We start from the raw sequence: 19,780 nt of genomic DNA on the forward strand, positions 1-19,780 counted from the left end.
TTTTATCATTCCCATTCCTTTGAAGCACGACTGTAATATAGCAACCCGCTGCTACTTTTACGTCAATAATATTCCTCTCTCCGTTAAACCACCACGTAGGTGTATTGTTATTATTTGGCGGCGGAAAAATAATAGGTTAGGACGCGAACGATACCGCGCCGTAATACCTACGAACAGTGCTTGGACACTGTTTTCGTTTTAATTACGCGGAGGTCGCGGTGGAATTTTTGTTCAGTTTTTTATCGTGGGGTTTGTAGTAAGACATTTCGGAAATTTCAAAATTGGAAATTAGAAATAGAAAAACATAATATTACATAAGTATTTAGATATCGTTCTGCACGGTGGAGAAAAAAACGAGTTTTCCAGTATTTCCAGTAGGTACGCGATATTCATATGCGAAGTCTTGACGTTTTATTTTTCAAATAATAATATGTAAATATCGCAACGCGCCACAGTTTAAACACAGTTTAGAATTAGAATAATAATTTTCAAACAAACCCCCGAGTGTCGTGAAAACGCTTACCTATATACGGATTAATCGCTGTCGTCGTAACCAGCTACTAGCTACCATACCTATTATAACATTCGATTCAAACGTTATTATATTTGTATAATATAATGCGTTAGGAAAATGCGTATGGCTCGAGAACCACGACAGAGTACCTATTATAATATTATATATTCCTGTGCGTAATTGATTAGGTTGATTCCGGGCACGCAGTTTTCTGACGTTTTCCTTTTCACTTTCGGTATTAACTTTCGACGGGAACAACAACAACAACAACACAGTACGTGACTTCGCGTACATATTACACATAGACGTCGTCGTTAGGTACACTGCCAACGCGTGTAATATTCGACGAGCTCGCGTGTTCAGCAAAAAATGGCTTTGGGAGAGGGGACGATGTCCGTCGTCGTTTCTTTCGGTTGGTTTTCGTAAATTATTAAGCCAATTATTGATAAGCCGCGCAGTTACGACAGTCGCTGCACTAGGTATATGGGTAAGTTCCACCGCCACGATGTCTTCCGCCACCGTTGACGCAACACTAACTCTAATCGATAGTATATATGGGGCAAGAACGCGATTTTTTTCCCCATCCGGATTCCGTGTTTGGAAAGTCGTCCGCGTTTTCCGATCGAACGGAATTTCTGTCCGCGTGGTAAAAACCACATACCGTGTCACATACCGTTGTCGATGCCGCGGTCAACCCTCGCCATCACCACGGCCAACCCGAAAATGCGGCGGGTGCGTGTTTTTTCTTCTTCGTCCGACGGGCGAAACGCGGTCGAGTATGCGACACGCGTATATACGGCGCAATCAACTTGTCACGCGACAACGGCATTCTTCGGACGTAATTCGGCCTTCGTTTGTGCCCTCAACGACTATTAGGTCGTGCTTCAGTGGGGAGGGGGGAGGGGTGGTCGACCAACGCGCGTTTTTGTTTGATCGGCGAAACGAAAGAACCTCCCCTCCTCTGCCGAACAGTGGAAATCCGAGCGACGGTTCAATGATCGTGTCGTCTGCAGACCAGTGGACAACGAACCCCGAACGACCCGACCCGACCCGTAAACCGTTCTATACATATAATAGACGAGTACTCCGCGATGACAAATATTGTACAACACGCGTCGAGACGAATAATAGTGACTCGTTCTGATAACAATATTATAATAATATCGTGTTTCCCGCAAATGCGTTCACGCCACTAAAATAAGGGTAGGTATAATAATAATATAATAATCGTATATGACCAGTGGTGTGTCCAGAATTTTTTTCGGTGGAGGGTGGGTTATAATTCATTTTTGACGAATTTGATCTGAAAATAATGTATTAAGTAATGAAAATGTTATTATTTTAAAAAAATTAGGGGGGGGGTTACAATACCCTAACTCCCCCCCTGGCACACGAAAAATATACGATTTCGATCCCTACTGACCGCGACTGCAGTAACTCCACAAACGGAGCAGGTGGTTCGGATCAAATTAATGTTGTGATCGTATTGGCACAGCGTCTTAACTTACGTACCTATATATTTCCAAAACTTTTAAATTCGATAACAGACACAATTCGTTAGGTTTAATCGAATAAAAAATTATAAAATCCCGTCATCGCCATGTCAGTTTATATGACGTGTAAAGATTGGCCGCCAGAAGTCCGCGATGCCTAGCAATTCTCACTTGAAAACTTTTGACATTTCAAAAACTGCGTCAGCCGCGCTAATATAATTATTATTATTTTTTTTTTTTTTTTAGTTCAAATCGCTGATAAAATCTTTTCATCATTTGAAGTACGCAAATCGTTCAAATGGCTGGCCGGTTATAGTCCGCCGTCGCCGTATTATAATTCAGTTATCACTTTGGTTTTCATACACAGTGCATTTATATTTTTTTTTAAACGAGAAATTTAATTATAACAATAATTTCTTGTTAAAGATACCGCTGGAATTCGAAATAAATAAAAATATGTAACGATTAATAGCGTTCGTTATGTATTTGGTTGTACGTCGTATTTTATATATGTTCATTATCGTTATTATCATTATTATTATTCGCACTGGTTCATAATATATTATAAAACGTATAAAACCTAATTCAATTATTCATAAAAATATTTCTGTAGGTATTCAGTACTGTATGTACCTACATCCTACGCAGTTATTACGAAGACGAGTGATTCTGTTAATTAAAAACGATCTATATTTACGTGTAAAAAAATGCATCTGTCAGATTAAAAATACACATGTTGAACTTTTATTTATAAAACAAATAATAATGAAGGGCTATTATATGTTTATGAAAAAAAAAACAAAACTGATCAATTGATCAAAACAAACGGTGTTCATTATCCGTACGCACATGTTGTTCAACCCTTTCCATTCCACGATGATCGCAGACAAACCCTGGGGAATATAATTTAATTCACATCGTTATTATAGCTCACAGTTAAATCCCAGTTAATATCATGGAAAATAATAATACTACTATGTTGAAACACAAGACAATGTGATGATAATAATAATATAACCTTTGATGATGGTTACAACATCAAAAATATTTTTGTACTATAATATTAATATTAACTGACATTTCGAGCTGAGTATTGATTATTATTTTTTCAACCGAATTATTAGCTATATTTTATAATTTCCGAGCAGTAAGAACAAAAAAATGCATGGTATATAATATTTTCAGCGTATAATTAATTCACTAAAAGAACTTTCGTGAAATAAAATAAAATGAAAAGTTTGACATTCGCAAACTGAAATGGTGTATTGAGTATTTTTAAGGCGGTTCAATTCCACGTATCAAACTAAATATTATTATGTAAGACTTTCGGGACGACCAAGTTTGTTCCACGTTCCCTATACTTGAGCGCATTTTATTTTATTTATATATATTTTCTTATAAAATTTCTAGAGGTTACCCAAGTAAAAGTGATATATCACGTTATGGGTATCCGATTTGAGTTTATAATAATAATTTTATATTTACCAAACAAAAAAGAAAGAAAAAACAAATTTGTACTTTTATACTTTCGACCTACTGGAGAATATAAATAATTTACAAATGAATAGAGCGAAACAATAAAACTGAAAATATATCTAATGGGGTCCCCAATTGTTGTGCGATGATAATGACATCGTTTTAACTTCGTAGCGTTATTTATTAGGTACTATTAATATAATAATAATATAGCTATCATGGTATAAGTATTCCGATGGATTTGCTCGGACACAACAAGTCCAACGCACTCATCGCGTTATACAGAGAGGGGGAAGGGTCAAGTCGACCGAATGTTGCGGGTCGGACGGACTAAAAAGCGTAAACACACAAACGGCAAGCGCCTTTGGGACTTGAGACCTGCGGAGGGTTGTAAATACGAGTGAGAGTAAATGTCGAAAAACGTTTCACGTAGCCCATTCGACTGCGCTCGTTGCTAAACGAAAAACATTTATTATACAAATTTTAAAGGTCAATACAAACACGTGTGGATGCGGGCCCGTCAGATATTATGCATTCGTTCTCCTCTCGCGTAGGTCGTTGTTATTTTTGCACACGCGAAATTCGACTTCTGTGTGCATGTGTGTGAATATCAAATAACATATAGGTAGGTATACTGCAGTAGAAAGCGTCAACCGTTTGATAGATTTTGTTCTAGTCGATATTTTTAATAATATAATAACTTTACTATATCATAACGGGCGTAATCGTCGTATAATAATGAATGCCCAACATATTATAATATATATTAAAACGAAAGACAATTTGTTTAACCAGCATCAAGGTGCAGTACACACGGGAAAGTCCGCGGGAAATTGCGTCCGTCAGTAATCGCTGTTACGCCCTGCCGTACGACGCCGTCGCGTACGACTTCACCCCGATCACTCGCGGCCACTCCCGAACTTTTGGCATCTTTTACCCTACCACTGACGACGCGGGTGACGGTGGTGTATTATACGTGTATAGGTGGTCAATATAATATTACGTTTCGCGATAAATTGAGGTCCTTTGTCGTGTCATCCCCCCTCCCCCCGGAAAATCAAAACGTATTTGGGGTGCGGGTGGGTTAAAAACTATGTCTGCGCGAAATCCGGCGGTAGTCGCGAGCGATGCATTTCTCAGAGAGATTTCCGGCGCGCCAGTCGTCGAAATATCGTCGTGAATTGGACGATTTCTTCAGTCGAGAGGGAGAGGCGTTGATAAAATTAAAAACTATATTATGACAAAACCAATAAAAATTCGACGAGTATCATAATCAATTATTATCTCACCCCACGCGTATTATTATTTATCAAAGTAAAATGTAGGTATACCTACTCCGTCGCGCTCACCTCCTCGATCGTCACCGCCACCCCCTCCGTTCATCCTCGCCGAACACACACTCGGCGCAGCAACACATATTATGACCCCCCTCCATCCCCCCCACATAACCATCTACCGCCGAATGACCTTTATAAATAGATCTGCGACGTGTTGTTTCCCGTTTTATCGTCGGTGTGTGTGTGTGTGTGTGTGTTTTTTTTCCGACTTTCTTGTTTTTCTATTTTCCATACATTTTTTTTCTTTACACTAGTACGCAACACCAAAAGAACGTATTTATATTCGTTTTCGCTTCGAGTCCCTTTACTCTCTCGCTGTGTATCAGAGTCTCTCGCTCTATCACTCTCTCGCTCTCTCTCTAACGCACACTCCCTCTCGCTCGCTCTGTCACTCGCGCAGTACCATACATTTTCTACTCCACACGTCTCGCCCGCGGTCATTTAATTTTATTGCCTCCGGCGTCTAATTTAAGAAATCTCGCAGGAAATGATACACGACGGCGACACGCCGCGCAGCCGTGGACATCCAAACATGGGCAACGGGATAGGATTCATTACGTATAATATTGTTATTAACATTTATTTTTATATATACATATTATTATTATGTGCCATGTACGTTTCGCTTTCCGTTGGTGTGCGAACGGAGGCGTCTCGTACAATAATCCCTTAAACCACGCACGTGATGCCCACTGGAGTAACACGGCGTGGCCAATCATACAGCATAACATAGTGCTCGATCATGTTTGACATGCTCCTTTAATAATTACGACGACAAGGCAATTCGTTTTCTTAAAAATTATAAACAACAAAATACCGAAAAAAAATGTCTTATAATTTTAATAGAAATAATGCATACACTGGTGACTAAATAGGTATTGACTGCAGTGTAGAGAGTTTAACAGCACAAAATTATTTCGGATGATTAAATTTCAAACGAAAAAATAGAACAATGATACCTATACCGGCGTGTAAATTAGAATGGTTGTGATTCCGCGGGAATTAAATTTCATTAAAATTGGCTCGTTTCCACGATAAAAAACTATATTTGTGGAGCATACATTCTTTAGATGTTATAATTTTAACAACATTAATATTTTATAGCGATATGTGTGGATTTGTTATTTGATATTCATTTATTTCAACTACGATATTATGTTCTTTCAATTTCGTAGTATCTCTAATAAAATGTTAAAAAATCAATTACCGGTATAATTTCACTATTATAATTCTATAATGAGTTCATTGAAATGATACACGATTGTGGAAAGGGATCTCGTGCAAAGAAAAATATGCAATCAATTATACTATAGTACAAAGTTGATTTTGGATCTAAACCCATTTCGTTAATAACATCGACATATCATACAACCTATAAGTGACTAAACCAATGGTTCTTTATATCACTGAATTGATTACCAGCCAACTTTGTAATTCTTGTAATTTTATAAAAAAAAAAAAGTGACTTCAATCATTTTAGACTCTAGGTATTCGTTATTTACACAAAGTTATAATTAATTTTTAATTCTAGGGAATTTCGATCAACCGATATTTACTTTTTGCATATTATCGAAATATATTTTTTTTAATTATTCAGAACAGGATGTATTATTAGTACATATTAAACAGGTACCGACGTATACCGTAAACGTCTTTTTATGTACCCACGTAGATATTATTGTTCAATATTTCTAGTGTACCTATATATCTATAGCATACTGTCAATTTTCTGATCCGTACGTCAGTAGGTATACGTCTTAAAAATAATGTACGAATAATATATTGAATATTCATATTGTTTTGAAACAATAATTAGTATACGTATGTACGATATTATAATACATTTTAACTTGGTACTGAGTGTATATTATTTAACAATTGATAAACTTTAACGCTTATTCTGATGTTCCGTAAAATGTAACCAACTACAATGGAATATATAATATGAAATACTGATGGTTAACTGCATCCGCCGGTAAAAGAAGTTGAGAGTCAAAAACTTTTACTCAACTCCATTATCAACGGTGTCGGAATCGAGCTAGTTATAAATTACAGCGACACTGTCAAATTGTGGAAAAGGCAAACAATTTTACGGCTCGAATCAAGCGCAAACAGGCGCTATTCGAAGTTTTGACTTTAAATTTTTGAGCCACGTCTTAAAATTTTTACTAATAAAGAATAATATAGGTATAATTCCTTTTCTTGCTCTTCTTATCATCTTTCATCGTGATATTTTGCACACCATGACTCCCCTTTTATCGCTGACCACCCTGGCCGTTGTAAGTTAATCGACGCTCAAGTCGCGGTCTGGTAGTAAAATAATAATATTATGACATACGAGTGTGTGGGTGGACAGAGTACGCCGCCGTGCCGTGATACGATATATTTCGACGTGGCGTAAAAAAAAAGACGCATAGGTACCCATTGTGGGGGGGGCTAAGTGTCGGCGCGTTTTACGGGCCTGAGAATTACCGGGACGACGTAGGTCCTATACCTACCCATGCATAGTGCGGACAGGGTATACGGAAACGTCTTCGGAGTCCAGCGAGGAGTCTTTTGTTTTTCGACCCGAGAGGGTCGTGTCGTCTGTACAATATTCGCTCGCGAATACCCATCGACGGCGAAATAAGGACTCTGGCGTTGATTATTATTATTTATGCGAATATACGAGCTCGACGACGACGACGCGTGCGCTTTTGTTACTCGCGATGTGGTCGCGGCTTTAGAGTCGCACGCGCGGAACAAAAGAGGGATTTCGCGTACAGGCCCTTCAGGAATATAATACGCACTCGCGCACGGTGAATTACCCACTAGATTATTCACCATTTTTGCGGCGCAGTGTTCTCCCACCCTTAAAAAAAGCACCCTTGTTTTTCCGATCGATTTGCCAAGGGGAAACTGTACCTATATATAGGTAGGTAGGTACATTACGGTGTTTTTTTTTTTAATCAATTTTTCCACAACCCACACTCGATTAAGATAATATGCGGCAAACATACAATATTAATTACGCTCGAACGAAAACAATAATATTATTATTATATTGGCCATCGAAGGTTATAGAATACAATATCATATAAGACGTATAATAGAGTAATAATTTGTATGTCGTACCGCAGTAGGTATATGCTATATAAAAAACATACTGTTAACAGTATATTGTTACCGAGAAGAAACGTATGGTTTTAAGTCTACGAGGCGCATCGGATAAAACAACACTATAATATAATAATAATAATAATAATAATATAATGATGGGTAAACGGAACGTCTGAAAGTGTGCTTGTGTGTATCAGAGAGTGGCGAACAACCACAATTAATGTATAACAGGTAATATAATAATAATAATGAACGTATATTATTATTATTATTATTATTATACTCAAATTGTGACTACTACAAGTGTGATGATAGTAAAAAAAAATACATTGAATGATGTCGTTTGTTTGGATGTTTCATTTTTTTTTTATTGCACCATAGCTCCTGGAGGTTGTTTATTGCGCTCCTCTGTTGAGATTACAGGGCGATAATCCAGATCCGGCCCTCTCTGACTTTCCTGATGTAAAATTCACAATAAACCTTTTACTTGTTTTCCAATTAAAAAAAAATATATACCTATATATTGTTATATATTCATAAATTAGGTAATACATTATTTTACACGGCTGTCATCGGGTTAGTAATTTATTTAAATAAAAATGTCAACGCACACAATCGAAACGATTATTAAATAGGTACTCTCCGTTATTTATGAAACGTTCATATTTTATTTACTCGTTGTATTTTATTATTTGTGATTAATAAGACCCGGGGTTTTATAGTTTCATAATGACTACCTACTACAATAATACATGTATCATAAACATGAATAATATTCAGGGTTTATATTATTATTATGTACAACTCGTTAAAAATGATATTAAGATCTGAAAAAAAAAACTATCTCGTGCATGATGACAATGATTGTCATACATTTTTGAGATATTACTTTTATAAATATAAATCATCCAATATATTTTATTGATTTATACACTATATAAAGAAATGCAATCGCTATGAGATTTCTCTAATAGAGATGTTTAACCAATAATTTCACGAATGAATAGGTACTTTTTCATTTTTGTAAGAAAATATTATCATGGCGTACAATGGAAAACAGATTCAGACATGGATAGATAATAAAATTTAATCCAACCATAATGCTATTAGTTATTTCTGTTGTTACCGAACTTTTGCAGACGTTGACATTCATACAGTTTATTTTCCCAAGAATTCACTACAACAATGATGTTAATAAATTAAATTTCAATGTTTGATAAAATTGTTTTGATATTCATTTATTGGACGTACCTATCAGATAGGCACCTATCTGTTTTTAATTTAATTAATATTAATAAAGTAGCTACACAATAAAATTATTACAAAAAACACTTAAGTCGTACTATATAATATACAAGTGACGCAAACAATGAGTATATCGTAATACCGATTTTAAAGAAAACAGTTGTATAATAAAGCTTTTATTATTTAAGACTTCGCATATATTAATATACATATCTCGTGTTGTTATCAAATATAAATATTTAAACAGTTATTTAGTCTGTTTGAAAAATACATTTGTCTAAGTGGATATGTGTGTCCAGGCCACATAATATACATGTATTATTCATTCGAAACACAAAGAAAATAAACTTTCCGATGGTTGAAAGGTTAATAATAGAGAAAGTATTAAATATTAATAATTTCGTGACAGCTGGTTAAAATTTGAAAAGTGACCGGTCGCAAAGGAAAATATAATATGAAAAGAAAATGTTTTATTATTATTTTTTTAGAAAAATAGAACGTCACGAACAAACCCGAAACAATCAAAGGGTTTACTAGGTAATTATTATTTTTTTTTTTTAGAAAAACTATAAAAAAATAAAACCAGAAATAAAGTGTTATTATATAACTACCAATATTATATTATAATAACATCATTGTAGTAGTACCTATGTAATATTTAAAATGTCAATATATGAAAGAAACAAAGCGTGACAAAACGTTCGCATAAATAAACACTAATAACATGAAAACAATAAAAACGGAGTACCTATAAACTATAAAGCGTATTTTCTGCCAGTATATTATTTTTCTCGCACGTTCCCATAATAATAATAATAATATAGCAATAATGAGGTTAATTCGTGTGGTGCACAAAAAACAAATTCAAAGTACGACGACGACGGCGCATGCGCATACTGCGGTAAAGATAAACCGATTGATTATAATTTATAATTAAAACAAAAAAACAAAAACAAAAACTCTGTAGTATCTCTTAACCTACCTATATAATATTATACGTTTCGATTAAGGGGATTCGATACCGTGATTTTCTGTTTTCGTCTAACACACGCATGACATAGTATTTTAGACGTGTTTTTTGCCAAAGATACCAATTGATATAATGAAGCGATAAGAATTCTGAAAACAGATTTGAATTCGTCATCAAGTCTACTTAAAATCGACTGTCCCAAATTTTTGATTTTTTGGTTTTAGCTTCTCCAAAAATTGAAGTACAAAAATGTTCAAATATTCTTTTTTTATATGATTTTTTCTGGGAGATAATATCAAAAATGTGGGAAAGTCGATATCAAGTAGACTTGATGACGAATTCAAATCTGTTTTCAGAATTCTTATCACTTCATTAGATCAATTGGTATGTTTGGCAAAAAAACACTTCCAAAATACTGTCACGCGTGTGTTAGACGAAAACAGAAAATCACGTTATCGAATCCCCTTAATTTCTATCGATGGCTGATTATAATTGAATTATTATACGTAATGTAATGCTGACATTATGAACAACAATTACTGTCGTGTAATACCGAAAAAATTGAATAGAAGGTACCATACAATATTATGAGAGTCGACGATTGTGAAATAGTGTAATACTGTGATGCATAACGATAAATATTTTAAAATACAATATTAAATTATTGAGATCATTTCTAGGTAGGTACCCATATTATTATATTGCACATAATATCACATCATATAATATGCAGATATTATTGTACCTATATACGACGACGAAGAGGTAGGCGTCGATATTGCTGGTGTTGTTGTTGTTGTTGTTGCATATTAGTAAATTATACCTTTCAGGGACTACCTTTGGTGCAGCAATAAACGCCGAGATCATATATTATTATTATAATATTATCATCATCGTCATCACTTTACTATCATTATTACGTAGGCATAGAGAGCGGTGAGCTGGTCGACTTGCCATCGCGCGCGTGATAATCCTCTCGGCCGCGTGGCATTTTAGCGCACTAATCTCTTTGAGTTTTTCATTTACCCGTTTCCGGGTGCACGTGTGAGCACTCGAATACACTTCTCCCCCCCCAACCACCCCCCCCCTCACACACACACCACACGCACGTACACACTCACACACATATGCACACACGAGAGCTTCATCGTTTTCAACACTCAAACGAATTTATTATGCTTATAATAATATTATTTATAGTAATATAGTTCCGTCTGACACAGGAAATGGAATACAACAATATGGACACAGTAGCGAGCAAATCTATAAACGGTAAAGTGTTTTTTATATTTTTTTCTCTATAAAGCCGGATCGGATACACATAATAAATAGATAAATAATCGCATTCGAAGTTGTTCGCGTGGTTCTGAGCTACACACTGTTTCCTGCAGTGCAGCGTCGCGTAATAATAATATATTTAAATACTTTTAATGGTTTTGAAACATTCAAATCCTGTAACTAATGGCCTTTGTTGTCGATGTTAATTTATTTTAGAGATAAATATAAAAAAAAAAAAACATTCAAAATACTTTATAAATTACGGTTGTAAAAAAAAATGGTTGTCTATTATATATATTATAACATAATCAATCAAAAATTCGGTAAAAATTCAAGTTCAACAATTATTGTTTTGTCGGTACGAGTGAATCTGACGATTTTGCATTTGAAGTTTCTCGAGCGTATAAGTATACCAACAATAATAATTGTATGGGTATTATCTATTTCACTCAAACGGTTATGATTTTTGTATTATACTTAACAGTCTTATTTTCTATAGGTACACATTAAGGATAATATTTGAATAACTAAAAAATCAGTAGGTATATGGCAAATTGAAACCAACGCAATAACTCGTAAAATATAAATGATTAACGAAATATCATAATTATTACAAGTAGACAGAATTCTTTTCAAAGCGTTATCTGAAATCCATAAGAATTTATGCATGATTAATCAGGCAGTCAAAATGAATAGTTTTTTTTGAATTGAAAACGAATAAACCATTATTTTAATATCAAAGTAGGTAACCTACCTTATAGGTACAAATTATTGTCATGTACAGATATAAAATATTAAAATTACATCTGCTCACAAACACCAAACGAAATACACGCAGTTACACGTTTCAATGCATTTTTTCATTTAAAATATTATATAATATATTTTTATACAAAACTTTTAAAATTCTTGATTGTAAAAAAGTTTCCGAGCCTTTGAAAAAAAATTTTTCTTTTGAAATTCAAGAATTATTAACTTATACATACAACGTCAGCGTATTATCAATTTATGGAAAATCAGTACGTCTTTGTGGTGTAAATTGTACAATACTTTGTACAATTAAAACTTTTTTTGTTTTGTTTCATTATTGTTGTACACAGAATCACCATAAATCTTATACATAGCCAACCGCATAGGATTATCAATGGCACTGTAGAACGGTAATATTAGGAAATACGACAAATATACATATATATATATATATATATATAATATTAATATTTATGATAATTATTATGATACCATGTGCGTGTTGTTTAGCGAACATTACGTGCACCCCATGCGAAAACTTTGGACACAAACATCGACATAACGATATATGGAACGATATATGTACCCGAACGTCGATACAGGGCGGCACCCGCCAACGACGGATGTTGTACGATATGATCATTTGCTATTTCTATATGATAATAATACTGTACATACGACTATAATATTATCGACTTGATCGGTTTTGAAAGCAAACACGTGTGCATATTTTAACTCACAAAAAAAAAAATTAGCGGTTATTTACGATGCGGACAGAAACACGCAGTTGTAAAATAGCACAGGCGATAACCACACGGTTTGCTGCTTATCTCTCGTATTAATATAATATATTACAACTGGCGTAGAAATGACTAATAAACAGTGTATACACTATCACTCTACGCCCCGTTATCAGTACACGCGCTGTTTGTGTGTGTGGGTGTGTGTGTGAGTGCGAGCGCGCGCGCGCGCAACATGTCAAAACTGGCTTATCGTACACGCCCGAATAATATCCCTCGATGGTTAATATCGAAATTGAATGTACACGTACGCCGGAATATAATATTAGGTATATACACCGCGAGTCAAACGACTCAACGGGCTTACGACGGGGGGGGGGGGGGGGGGCAGGGATGGGGTGTCGATCAGCGTCGGAGGGGGGTGGGGTTAACTTTGTTCGGAGAACTTTTGTTTTGCGCATGATTGACGTGCCAAATGAAAGTGCCTGGAAGACTATAGATAGGGAGCTGTACTGCACCGCTGCAGCTACGGTGTACAGCGGTAGCGGTATTAGTGGTGTCGGCGGCGGTGGCGACGGCAGTCATCGAAGCAGCGATAGCGGTGGTGGTAGCAGCGTGGTAGCGGTAAAGAGGGATTAGGAGTCAATGTAATTTGACGACGACAACGGCGACGGCGAGCACCCCGCCCAGTTATCCGCTATCCGCACTAATGATTGATGACGAGCAAACATCACCGCGTACGTATATACCCCACCACCCCCGCCTCACCAAGTGCGCGTTCGACAAAAACGTATACGCAGACAACACGTCGATGGGCCGCAAGCAAATTTTCATAAAAGTCGGGTCGTCGAACCCGCCCCTAAGCCATCCGTTCCACCACCACCGACCCTTCGCTCATCACGAAGAATATGGTAAAAGCTAAAAAAAAATCCGCGTACAAACTCCACCCCCGTTACTCTTCATTTCCGTGCGGCGTTCCGTATTCCGTTTACCTACGCGATGAAGTACGCTGCACACGGAGATTCAAAGCCCGCGGCCGGACTCGTCGGAACGGACAAGATATTGTTATTGTTATTATCATATCTCCTGGTCATATTATACAACGGGCAGTGGAGAATACCTGCACAAGTGCACTCCGTCGATTCGACTCGAATACCCTCACGTGGGTGGTTAGAAACAAAATAATCGTAATATCAAAACATACACTTAATAATAATACATCGACATTTCATATATTCCGATATCATTATTCCTATATCACGATTTCATCCAGCATATTATGGTATATTACTATATCATTGTATAATATCGTAAAAGGTCAAAACAATGGTATAATATTATGAATGTCTGACGATTTAAAAACATAATAATTGCATCGTCCTGCTCATTTGCCGGGCAACTGGGAAAAGTCCTTAGAGCGAGCCCTGTTACACATAATAATATTATTATATACGCTCGACGTGCAGACGGAATACTTTCCTGTTTCGATAAAATGGTTATTATTGTAAAAAAAAAAAAAACAGAGCGCTGATTGTTTTTCCCGTTGAAAAACAATATAAGCGCGAAATAGTTAACATTTCGCGGTCATAGAATAAATAAAAAATGAAAAAATATCAACGCACACATGAACATAACAATAATATGATATAATAATAATAATATGTAACCGCTATAATATTACGACGGCTGCTGCAATAATGTCACGTCGCCGATTTATTATTATTCGCGAAATCGAAATTTCGCTCGCGTATATATTACAAGTATATTATTATACGTACCTAAATAAAATATAATACTATTATGTTTTATATTTATATAAAATATACAAGTATATCGAGTGAGTGTTGTGTTGCGTTTCAATAATAACGAATTTTATATTATTTTGACGCGTTCGAAATATACTGTTATTGTAGTACAATATTGTACAATATATATTGTGTATGTATATATTATTTATTATTATAAAATTACAGTTCAGTTGTACACGATATCATATTATGTATATATTATACGCGCACAATATACATGTAGCCATACAGCTTTCGCAAACAGTAATAAAGCGGACGGCCGTTTTTATCCTCCACCGAAATCGCTTTATTGCTGCTATTATTTTTTGCTTGCGTAAACTTTAAATGTTTACGGTCCCAAAGAATAACATCGGAATAATATATATATATATACACAAGGTTAAGAAATGAACGCGTAAATTACGGTCATCGAATGATAAAGTAAACGATATAATATTATACACCCGCGGTCGCATCTCTACGATAATAATAATAATGTCCACCGTCGCGGGTATAGACTGACCTGTAGGCGTTTCGAATAACCCCACATCGACGGAGAAAATGATAGGTATATCATAGTAATCTCATTTGTGACGAGCGAAAAAATTATATCGCGCCAGAATTTTTTCACCCGAATTTTTTCACGCACGCCAGTCCGAATCGGCCAACCCATACGGGTCGACTCGATCGAGACGTTGTTAAATAATAATATTGTCGGCGGGCAAACACGAGACGTATTATAAGACGGATACGCGTTATGCCATAATGGTGTTGTGTATTTGACGTTCGAGTGCCGTCGTAGTTACACGGAATATTGTAATATATATTATACTGTCAGCGTTTCGATGGTTTATTTGATTTGGTTCTCTTTATCTTGGGTGTGCCGGCGGCCCGTTAGTGATTAATACTGAGCAAACAAAAACGAATGGTATACGCGGCCGAGGGGAAAATATTATACAGTCGAGTGAGAAGGAAAAAAGACAAAATTTCCCATGGAACAACGTAATAATAATATACACCTAATCACAGATAATATGGCACTTTGTTCGTCACACTAAGACAATAGTAATCGATTGTCTGTACCATTGCATATGTACAAGTGTGTGTGTGTGTGTGTGTGTGTGTGTGTACAGACACGTGGAATCATAATATGATATTATAATGCTCTCACGGATTTTAAGATTTTGTAATAACTTCCATGTGTGCGATACATTTTACAAGACGATAAAATTCACGTTATCGTACATAACCCCACTACTGGTTACATGCGTATACCGGAAACGTCGTGAATAAAATTGTTGGTAGAATAACAATACAGTCCATATCAAATCATTTGAAAAAAATAACGATTAGAAAAACGTTGTAAATTAAAAAGGTTTATGACGGTTTAAGTCTTGGATGTATTATGTACGAGTAGTCTCTTTAAAATTTAAATAATCGCATGTAATGTGTATTCGAGGTCAAAAACGCTCACTTACGATGAACCATTAAAATAGGTTCTACTCTCAAGTACAGTCAAACAAGTATTTGAGTATAATACAAGTTTTTAACTTTACCTCGAAACAATTAACCGAAGAGGGGTTGGAAAACCTCCTTGAAAATGCAAGTGAAATTAAATTTTTTATACTGACTCAACAAAAACCGTTTTTAAGTAGGCTACCTTTTAAGTTTGAAATTAGTACTTTGAAAATTGAAGAGTTGCATGAATGTTATAGAAAAATTAATGTATGTAAAAATGATACAGAATATTTTTATGTGGTCATTAAAATTAAATGTTTTAATTTTTTTTCCAACTAAACGAGAAATACCAAAATTAAACTGTGACATGTAGCCAATATTTTAAAATTGAAAATTTTTAATCAAATACAATAATATTTTTTTAATAAATAACTTATTTATTAAATAGTTAAGTAAATAATATTGTAAAATGAAAATGTAATATGGTGCAACAGTAATATAATGTTGAATTTATAAAATAAAATACTGTTACGAGGACACATTATATACGCTTCGTTTGAAGAGGCAATCATTTCTTTTTTGACATTTTCAATAAAGTAATAATAAAAAGAGAAGATGATTATTGGAACAAATAGCAATCCAATTGTTTCTGGCAAATATTAAATTCGCTTGTGGAACAAACAGTGGTGGAACCCTCAACAAGTGTTATAGAAACCGTACGACGACAATGACGAAGGCACATAACACTAGGGATTTGTAGGGTTTTGCTGGCATAACAAAGTCGACAAAAAACAAAAAAATAAACTGTCCAGAGAAAGAATATAATATTAAACTGAACACAAATTGGCATTTTTTTTCTTTTTACTGCTGAAGCAAAATTAATCAGTATTTGAAAGTTAGGGATGGGTAAACGCAATGGTTTTCAGGGAGGTGGGCAGGACGAGTGATGAATACTAAATGAAGACTACACCATCGATGGGGGGGGGGGGGGGAGCGTGTTTTTATTAATTTAAACGAATATTTATTATTTCGATTCTCAATAGCCGAAACTTTAAATGCCACGACAATGGACAGTTTTTATTTATTTATTCAATGTGATTTTGATTAAAATGTAATGATCCAGAAGATAAAAAAAATTGAATATTTAAACCAATTGTTAAAATGTTGAGTTGGGCACGTAGAAGTCCTCGAGGCATAGTTAACATGTTTCCTGACCTTTGACCTCTTTCACCCTCTGCTTACATTCACTATTACTACTGCTAACCCCATAATTTACCTTTTTTTTTCATATTACAGAGAACACTATCGCATGTACCTACCCTCGACCTTGTTATCTCTGGTGTATGAATTCCTTAGCTTTACACTGAGATAAACTGTAGGGGTGAAAAAGGCTCAGAAAAGGTAGGGAAATATACAAATTCCTGTTGTACCCCAAGGGATTACATTGCTAAAAAATAATATTCTCGAACACCGCCGGATAATAAAATGGGTTTAATTTTCCACTTGAGATTCTCGAAAATCGCACTAATAATGTAATATTATGTTATATAACTGCACGTAAATTGTATTTTTACATAATATTATTTTCCGGCGTTTTTCTCGAATTTTGAATACATATTTTATTTTTGGACAAAACGCTACATCAGAGGCATTATTAGTCTACATAGTGAGCTTCGGGGTGCTTGTACCAAGCATTAGCATTTAGCCAACATTGAAAAATGTATATATTCAAATGAGTAATTTGATATTACAATTACTTTGCAACCTGTTGTTGTCTTCGGGATTTTTTATAATATTTTCTTTGAACGGGCCACGCACCCCGCAGCCCACAGGATATCATAATATTTTAATGTACATAAAAAGTAAATGTGATGCACAAACCAATGGATAAAATAAAAATCCCAACTCGTCAGCGACACAATTAGATGACAGTAAATAAAATAAATAAATAAAAAAACAGTGACGGAAGGACGGACAGACACAGAGACACCACAAGTAAAAAATAATAATAATAATAAATAAAGAAACCGATTTAAGAGTATAAAAATAATATACAAGGGTTACACAAAATAAGAAAAAAAACTTTGTAATAAGAAAAAAAAAGAAAAACCAAAAAAATTTATCCTAACTCATTTTTTTTTTGCAACGTGTATCCCGCGAGTATTAAAAAAAATGTAAATAATAATAATAATATTTTGTATAATATTGTATTGGAATTTTTTTTTTTAGACACGATACGCACACGATACGAACACGACGAAATTATATTTATACGAAATCGTGCACTGACGGGGGCGGCGAAAACGACGGCAAACTGTCGGCGCGACCCGGCGTTCGACTGGCCCGGCCCCCCACGAGTACGCGCGGTCGGCGACTTGTTGTAGACGCGCTACCCTCGTGCGTTCGGGCGCCGTCGTCGGTCGCCGTCATGGCGTTATCAGTCCCGACGTCGGCGGCGGCATCGGCGACGGCGGCGGCTTGGCGGTTTATTTTATTATAATATATATTTTTCGGTTTTATTATTTATTATTTCGTTTTTATTTATTCGTTTAGGTCACCGAACCAACCGGCCGCCGTCCGCGCCGTCCGCGCCTCCGCCCCACCGGTCCACTGAGATAATAAAAACGATAATAACAACAATAATAACAGCGCATTATAATATTATTATTGTGTGCTGCAGCAGTGAATATGATAATAATATTAAAATATTAATATAATGACCGATAACGCCGCCGTGAAACTCAAAAAACGTCTGTAGGGACGGCGCCGGGCACAGCCGCCGGTAGAAGGATACGGGCGGCGGCGATAATGAGAGTGAACCCTTTTGGGTTTTATATCGTTTTTTATTTTATCAAAAGCAGTGGAGACAAAACACACACCTTCGTATAGAAACCGAAACCGTATGAGAAGTCCGACGATGGTAGGTATATTATAACATTATAATCGCTGACAACGAAACACTCCGTTAAATGCACGACCGCGCATGAAAACGACGATGGACCGAGATAAGCAGTTTATCATCATCATTATTATTTTATTACGACCGTTATATTATATTATTATAATAGAGCTACTGTCCTACAACTGAACTCAGACTTACTACGAGGCGAGTAAGTATTATGTGGTGAGCCTATATCGTTCGATTGAAACACAAGCGTGATCGTTTTTTTTGTCACTTTTTGAGACTTTGATGATAATATAATATTATGATGCACTTAATGCGGTCCGTATGTTTGGGAGCTTGCATACGATACAATTTGACATTAAAACATATTGTAATGCACCTGAAGGTATATTAACATTAAAGTGAAAAAAGAAAAAAAAAACACTACCTAATGGCCAAAACTTCTATTCCGCCGTCGGCCCACAAATTTTGCACGTCCCATCGACATTTGCTCGGTACAGCTCACCGATTCAAATGGAGGCTCGCCAATATTATGATATGCGTGCATGAGACTCGAGGTAAATCGAATTCAAACTTTGGAAATAAAAACTTTATTATGATGCGTCGTGTTCAATCAGCAACAGCAGCATTGATCGTTACATCTTATTATTATATTACGATAGCGCATATATTGAGCTACGGGTATACGAAATAATCGGTTCGCAGCCTATACTCGCGATCATAATACT

At 35.6% G+C, this 19,780-nt stretch overlaps 1 protein-coding gene and 1 long non-coding RNA gene across 18 annotated transcripts in view; one reads left to right on the top strand and one right to left on the bottom strand.

The window, feature by feature from the left end:
* LOC100160047 (CUGBP Elav-like family member 1) overlaps positions 1-18,480 on the bottom strand; it is a 193,934-nt gene extending 175,454 nt beyond the window's left edge. For 15 of the 17 annotated variants that reach the window (XM_029487524.1, XM_029487517.1, XM_029487519.1 and 12 more), the window contains exon 1: positions 18,029-18,391. The gene's annotated coding sequence lies outside the window, so the exon portion shown is untranslated. Of the gene's footprint in view, positions 1-18,028 lie in introns of all 17 variants that reach the window. The other 2 variants (XM_029487507.1, XM_029487506.1) reach the window with 2 other exon arrangements.
* Positions 1-18,673, top strand: part of LOC107882718 — a 30,349-nt gene extending 11,676 nt beyond the window's left edge. The window contains exon 2 of the long non-coding RNA XR_003839063.1: positions 18,377-18,673. This is a non-coding gene — a long non-coding RNA (uncharacterized LOC107882718). The remainder of the gene's footprint in view (positions 1-18,376) is intronic.
* The last annotated feature ends 1,107 nt before the right edge of the window (positions 18,674-19,780 follow it).

The sequence above is a fragment of the Acyrthosiphon pisum genome, chromosome A1, assembly GCF_005508785.2.
Source record: "Acyrthosiphon pisum isolate AL4f chromosome A1, pea_aphid_22Mar2018_4r6ur, whole genome shotgun sequence".
NCBI lineage: Eukaryota > Metazoa > Arthropoda > Insecta > Hemiptera > Aphididae > Acyrthosiphon > Acyrthosiphon pisum.